At 46.7% G+C, this 7324-nt stretch overlaps 1 pseudogene; it reads left to right on the plus strand.

The window, feature by feature from the left end:
• Positions 1-3126: 3126 nt before the first annotated feature.
• Positions 3127-4193, plus strand: LOC103082984 (nuclear distribution protein nudE-like 1 pseudogene; annotated as a pseudogene).
• The last annotated feature ends 3131 nt before the right edge of the window (positions 4194-7324 follow it).

Raw genomic sequence — 7324 nt, forward strand, 5'->3', positions numbered from 1 at the left:
GGGTCAGAAATGCCTAGCAGAGCTCCCTTTTCCCTCCTGCCTCAGCTGTCAAAATGGCAATTGCCAAAGCTGGAAACTTTGTGTTGGACACTGAGGGATATTAATACTGAAAAACAAGTTCAAGGAAAGGAAGAAAAACTGATATGTTCCAAACAAATGATATTTAAGAAAAACTGGAAATGGTATTTGGAAATAACTTAGAGTTTGTCCAGCTCACCAATCTCCGCTTCTGGAATGGAACACCTCCACAAGCCCAGACAATGGGCACTTCGTTTTTGTAGGTGGATTGTCATCCTCTGAGCTCTAGCCAAGGGAGGCCTCGCGTATACAAGTTTCATTTCTCTCCTCAGTCTTTCCATATTTGCCCAAACAATCATCCCCAGGAAAACTAGGTGAAAGCAACTCCAATGATACTGAAAACAGCAATGCTGCCTAAATAGTCACCTGAGATTGCTGTGATTCTAGCCAGCTCTTTAAAGACACAGGCATGCCCTTAAATGAACACGTTAAGGCTTTTGAAGAAATATTAATTTATTGTGCCATGATTCAGCAACTGAATTTCATGTACAGAAGTTCAGATTCTGGTCCACGGACACCAATTGCATTTGGTAATAAAGTAGAGCAGACAGCAGTCTAGTTGTCTTGGAATATGATATTTACACCTCCTAGAGGACAGCACCTGAAACCTGACTTTTATGTGGGGCTAATCCTCCTTTTGGCTGTTGTCCCCTCTTCGGAGTATTTTAGAGAAGACAAAGCGGAGAAGGGAATGTTGTGTGGATACATGCATGCAACAGACTCAAGCTGCATCATTCACATGCCTCAGCTTAAAGCAGCTCAGTCTACAGCACATGGCGTGGGTAAAAAAAATCACCCCCAAAATGTGTGCATGGGAACTTCCAGATGACTTCATTTCTTTTAAATCAAACTCAATTTTACCTGCAGGTGAAAGGAATTTCGGTCTTCATTGTTATTGATGTGTAGCGTTCACAGCAATTTTATTTCCCTGACTCTTGAGTTTAGTTTGGGGTCATTTGACTATAGATCTGGCCAATGAACCACAGCAAGAATGCTGTACATCATCTCTGAGCTGAGGCAGTATAAAGTCTCAGCTTCACTTTCCAGCTCTCTCTTTCCTGCTTGGTAAGCTTCAAACTCACATTTCCAGATGGTTTCGCTCCATAGAAAAGGAGGCCACCAGATTCACACGCAACTTTCTGGAAGGAACAAAGAAATATTCATTGAGTTAAGCCAGGGACATTTAGGAGTTAATTTGTTATCATCTCACGGCCCAGTATTACCTGACTAATTTTGTTCTCCAGGCTCACACAGGAATGGGAAAAACTTACATCATGACAAGAAAATGGAGAGAAGGGCCCTTTCAATGTCACCGTGTCATGGTGGCCACAGATTTACTCACCGTCTGAGCTCTAGTGACCCATTTAAAGCTGGTGCCTTTGTTGATTCTATACCATACTTAGGGGTCAGAAGTTTTACTCTTGCCAAGAGGAGCAAGGGATGAAATGGGCTTAGACCCCTCCTCACCTAGGATTATGAGTGATAAAGTAGAGATGAGGCAATGCCACTCCAGATGCACGTCACTCACAGGCGGCCTGTAGCTGGGCCAGAGAGATTTTGTGAGCAGGTTACAGGGAGGTGTTGGTGCTGCCTTTGGGATCCAGGGCTACCATGGCCAGCCCACTCCCAGCTCAGAACAAAGTAGTAGCAGAACATCCTCAAGGGGGAGAACAGGTTTTATTCCTTCTGGTCACACTGTGCCCCAGCAACTAACCTCTGAAGGATGGATAATAGGAACTGGAGGGAAATGCAGCAAAATAAAAGCCTTACTCCAAACTGAGGTTTAAGTTTACTGTAATTCGCAACAGAATCCCAACAGTATCTTTGTAGGCACAGAGAATTTTATTCTAAAATTTATATGGAAAGGTACAGGCCCCATAAGAACAACAACATTCTTTTTTTTTTGTTTGCGGTACGCGGGCCTCTCACTGCCGTGGCCTCTCCCGTTGCAGAGCACAGGCTCCGGACGTGCAGGCTCAGCGGCCATGGCTCACGGGCCCAGCCGCTCCGTGACATGTGGGATCTTCCCAGACCGGGGCACGAACCCGTGTCCCCTGAATCGGCAGGCGGACTCTCAACCACTGCGCCATCAGGGAAGCCCAACAACAACATTCTTAAAAACAAACAAACAAACAAACTTTAATGGAAAAATAGCTCAGTAACCAAGAGAGTGTGATACTAGTGGAGGAACAGACACAGAGATCAATGGGATAGAATAGAGAGTGCAGAAACAACCACACGAATAAGCCCAACTGATTTTTAACAAAGATGCCAAAGCAATTCAGTAGTAGAAAAATAGCCTTTTCCATAACTAGTGCTGGTGTCATTGTACATCCATCAGCAAAAAAATGAATCTCAGCCTAAACCTCATACCTTTTATGTAAATTAACCCAAAGTGAATTGTGGACTTAAATATAGAAGATAAAACTATTAAATTTTTAGGAAAAAACTTAGGAGAAAATCTTCTGGACCTAGGGCCAGGTGAAGAGTTTTTAGACTTGGCACTAAAAGCACGACCCATAAAAGGAAAACTTGATAAACTGTACATCATCAAAAATTTAAAAATTTGTTCAATGAAAGACCCCATGACGATGAATGAAAAGACAAGTTAAAGACTGGGAGAAAATATTTGTCAACAATATATCTGACAAAAGACTAGTTCCTAGAATATATAAAGAAATCTCGAAATTCAACAGTTAAAAAAAACCCAGTTAGAAAATGGGCAGAAGACATGGATGGACACTTCACTGAAGAGGATACACAGACGGCAAATAGGTACATGACATTATCTTCAAAATCATTAGGCATTAGGGCAATGCAAATTAAAACCATAATTCGATATCACTACACACTTATTGGAATGGCTGAAATAAAAAATAGTGACAGAACCCCGCCTCCGTGCGTCACAGAATGGCCTCGGACACCCACGCAGCCCCCGAGTGCTGGGGAGTAGAGGGCGCGGAGGTGCCCTGGAGCGGAGCTCAAGGCTGCGGAGTGGGGCGGAGCTAAGCAGCTGGGCGGGCCTGGCCAGGCCCGCTGAGCGAGACGTCGGTGGAGCAGAGGGGGACATGTGCTTTTGACACACTGGAGGCTTTCTTGATCATGGATGGTGAAGATATACCAGAGTTTTCAAGTTTAAAGGAGGAAACTGCTTACTGGAAGGAACTTTCCTTGAAGTGTAAACAAAGCTTCCAGGAAGCTCGGGATGAGCTAGTTGAATTCCAGGAAGGAAGCCGAGAATTAGAAGCAGAGTTGGAAGCACAGTACAGGCTGAACAAAGAAATAGAGACTTGCAAGACTGAAGTATGAAGTGGAAGCACTAAAGGAGAAACTGGAGCATCCGTATGCACAGAGCTACAAGCAGGTCTCACTATTAGAAGAAGATTTAAGTCAGACTCGGGCCTTTAAGCAGCAGTTACGTAAGTATGTGAGAGAGCTGGAGCCGGCCAGTGATGACCCGGAGTGAGCAAAAAGGGCAACAGTAGGTTCACTGGAAGACTTTGAACAAGGCTAAATCAAGCCATTGAACGAAATGCATTTTTAGAAACTGAACTTGATGAAAAGGAATCTTTGTTGGTCTCTGTGCAGAGGTTAAAGGATGAAGCGAGAGATTTAAGACAACAACTAGCTGTTGGGGAAAGACAACAGGAAGTAACTAGAAAGTTGGCTCCCAGTTCTCCAACGCTAGACTGGGAAAAGATGGATTCTGCCGTCCAAGCATCACTTTCTTTGCCAGCTACTCCTGTTGGCGACGGAAAAGAGAACAGTTTTCCTTTGCCGAAATCTATACCAAACGGTTTTGGTACCGGTCCACTGACTCCTTCAGCTAGGATATCAGCACCAAACATCGTGTGGGATCGCTGACGGAAAGTAGGGGCTTTAGAATCCAAATTAGCAGCTGGCAGGAAGTTTGCAAAGGACCAAGCATCACGAAAATCCTGTATTTCAGGGAACATTAACTGCGGGGTGATGAATAGCAACGGCACGAAGTTCTCTCTATCAGGGCACTCGTCTTTCTTCGACAAAGGGGCGGTAAAGGGCTCTGACCAGGCCCCTCCTCCTCCTGGCCCGGGCTCCTCGCGCTGGCACCGGGTGTGCTGCCTCTCAGTGTGTGAGTGCCTGGCCTCTAGGCGGCCGCTCCCGCCCTCCTGCAACAACCCAGGACACCCACGCCTCACCCCTCGGTGCCCGGGCCCCACTCGTGCCCCTCCGTCTGCCTCCCCACGGCTGGCAGAGGGCAGGCTGCACACAGTGGCTGCTACTGGGCCCTGCCCAGCCCCAGGACTCTGCGCAATATCAATACTGCCTACTTTCTCTTCTCGCCCTAGTGCCGTTGGCTCCAATCGCTCCTTTATTGTCAAGCTGTGACATGATGGAATCTGACAAGTGGACAGTATGGGTGAACGCAGGGCACTGTGGGATCCCTTGCAGGGCCAGCAACTCGGCTCACAGGGTCAGATGCTGAGACCAAAAAGAAATTGAAATTAAGTCAAGAGAAGGTAGAATATTCCAGAGAGAGTGTTTCATGTGGAGAAGGGACCACACGGATAGGTGCAGACAGGGAGACCATGATGCAATCAGGTACATGGAGGATGCACTTGGGAGTTATGGTGTGAAGGGAGGCTGGTGAGGCTAGAAGCCTCGGGCAGGAGACGGGCTGAGGCCTGGGGCAGAGGTGTCCATCCTGAGAACACTGCCTTCAGTTAGAGCCAAACAGAAGCCATTCAAGGCCAGCCAAGCAGGGTCACCCATCAGAAGGAGGCTAGATAAAGAGAGTCTGGCCTCAGATGCAGCAGGATGGGAGCTGAGGAGAAAGTGAGTTCAAAGTGAAGTGTGAGAGGCAGGACCTGGAACAGTTCCAGAGGCCAAAAGGACACAGCAGGTTTTCCTAGAATGTTTAGCCATAGGCACAGCCAGAGGAGTCCAGCATGCAGCTGGCGAGCAGGCATCAACGTACATCACAGCATCAGCACCAATATTCTGCCCTGGTGAGAGCTTTACAATTTACAACAGGCTTTAGGTATCTCGCTTATTCGTGATATTAATTACCCAGCAGCAGTACACTATGGTGCTTGAGGCGTATTGTTCAGAACTTACCTGGCTTGGTTTCCAGGTCTGGGTTTGCTCATTACAAAAAAGATGATCTTAAACAAGCTACCTGATTTCTCAGATTTTCAGTTTTCCTGCCAAGACAGTAAACATAATGCTAACCTATGTTTTAATATCGTTGTGAGGATTACATAAGATGATGGCTTGTCAGATTGCCCGGTGCAGAACAAATGATTACTTACAGTTATTACTGAAATTGCCACTACGCTATTATTATTATTATTATTATCATTATTCCTTGACTCAATAATCCTTGAAATGTCTTCCACTGTGTCTATAGCACCTTTAAAGAGGTGAGTTTCCCAGATCAGGCCACTAATCCTGCCAAGCCCCCTAGATAAATCAGGGACCTGGAGAGCCGGGCTTTGATGTGGACACATTGAAGAGAACTTTCCAAGCTCTCCAGTGCAGGGTCGGGGAGGCAAGATGTCTATGTTTCTGGTGGAAGCTATTCTTTCCCTCAGCCTTTTTATGGGCTTGGGTACAAGTCAAGTCCTTCATCCCTGTTTCCTCCTGTAGCCCCTTCCTCACTCTTTGGAAGTGAGATGTCATAAAGAGACATCCCCCAGGGCTCACTGAATCACAAAAGGAAAGGCATTTCACAAATTGGAGAACATCCTTTGATTTTTTTCCAGGATCACATTTTTTCTCCAGTTTGCTTTGTCTCCTGGTTGAAGGATTAAAAAAAAAAAAAAAATCACACAAAGGGCTCCATGTAACTTTTTAAAGGTAAAATAGAACCAGCTGAGCCTAGTCAACTCACAGAGGTGCCATAAATACCCTCCAGGCTATAAAAGCACAATCTCTGTGATATGGCAAAGGAGAAGTGAGAGCTACAAGGGGAGTGTGGCTCCCTGATCCTAGGATAAACACTTCTCAAACTTGCTTTGTGTTCATGCCTGTCAGAGCCTAATGGCTGGGCTGAGGATTAGAAAGAGCACCTTACATGAGGGCTCCCAGAGAGCCCATATCTTGGTCCAGGTGCTCCCTGGGGATTGGAGCAGCCAGGATACATGATGGAGGGAAATGACAGCCTATTTGCAGGCAGCCTAGCGTAGGGGTGTTGAGGATGATGTCATGGAAATTTATTTCCTTTTCTGCTTGGATAGCAAAGGTCTTAATTACATGTCTAGTCCCATCTTCATTAATTTCAGCTAATCATGATGACTCACTGGCTCCTGCTTGTGTCTTAGAGCTTTCCTCTTTCTGGGTCTACACTGAGGCTTTCCCTTCCTTTGCAATTCCACCCCCTTGAGCCCTCGGGGCCCCTCAGATATCAGTAGATAACTAACGGAAAGTATCAGGCACACAATGGCTTTCCAGTAAAAGTCAACGTCCCCCCCTTCCCTCCAGGGAGGACCTCCGCTCTCTTCTACCTGTGGCATGACGCACAGCTTTCTTGGTTTTCCTTCCACTTCTGTTTCCTCTCCTGCTCTGTCTTCTTTAAAAGTTTATCTCCTTCTCCTTGGCTATTATTACTGATACGGGGCGTTGAGGAACGTCAGAACAGCGTGGGGACTGGATAAACGCCAGTCTGGCTTGAATTTCCTGAAAGCGGCAAACGTACCTGAAACAAACCTGGGGAGGCTTGACTTCCCCAGGTGCGGACCAGAGCTCGGCTGTTCCTGCCTATGCCCCCTGTCCCTGTTACGAGCCCCAGCACAGCCCCAGCCATATCTGTCTGGCAGTCCTCGTCAGAGAAGAAGGCATTTTTCTCTCAGGCTCTAAGGGTCCCATTTAGGCTCAGATGGATTCTCTTGCTCCATTGATGATCTGTTCTCCTTGGATGGACCCACACGCACCCTGCCGTTCAGGCGGCTCTGAGATTCAACCCAGCAAATCCTCCAGCTAACTAACTGCGGTCCCAAGGGAGAGGACTCCTCCAGACCCTTGTCTCAGTCCTGGCTGTGTCACTGGTCAGCCATGTCACCAGGGGCTGGCATCTAGGATGTCAGAGCAGCTGTTGTCACAACTTGGTTTGGCACCAAAGCAAAACAGGAACATGGTGACGTTTGAGGAGACAAAAGAGGAAAGAAATGATAGGTGACATCCTTCATCCTGAGTAGCTTTCCTTCCTTCCTCCTCAGCCCTCGGAATCGAGGTCATTTTCTTAGTTACAGCAGTTGCTTTACTAAAT

Source organism: Lipotes vexillifer, unplaced genomic scaffold (genome assembly GCF_000442215.2).
Source record: "Lipotes vexillifer unplaced genomic scaffold, Lipotes_vexillifer_v1.1 scaffold1237, whole genome shotgun sequence".
NCBI classification, from domain to species: domain Eukaryota; kingdom Metazoa; phylum Chordata; class Mammalia; order Artiodactyla; family Lipotidae; genus Lipotes; species Lipotes vexillifer.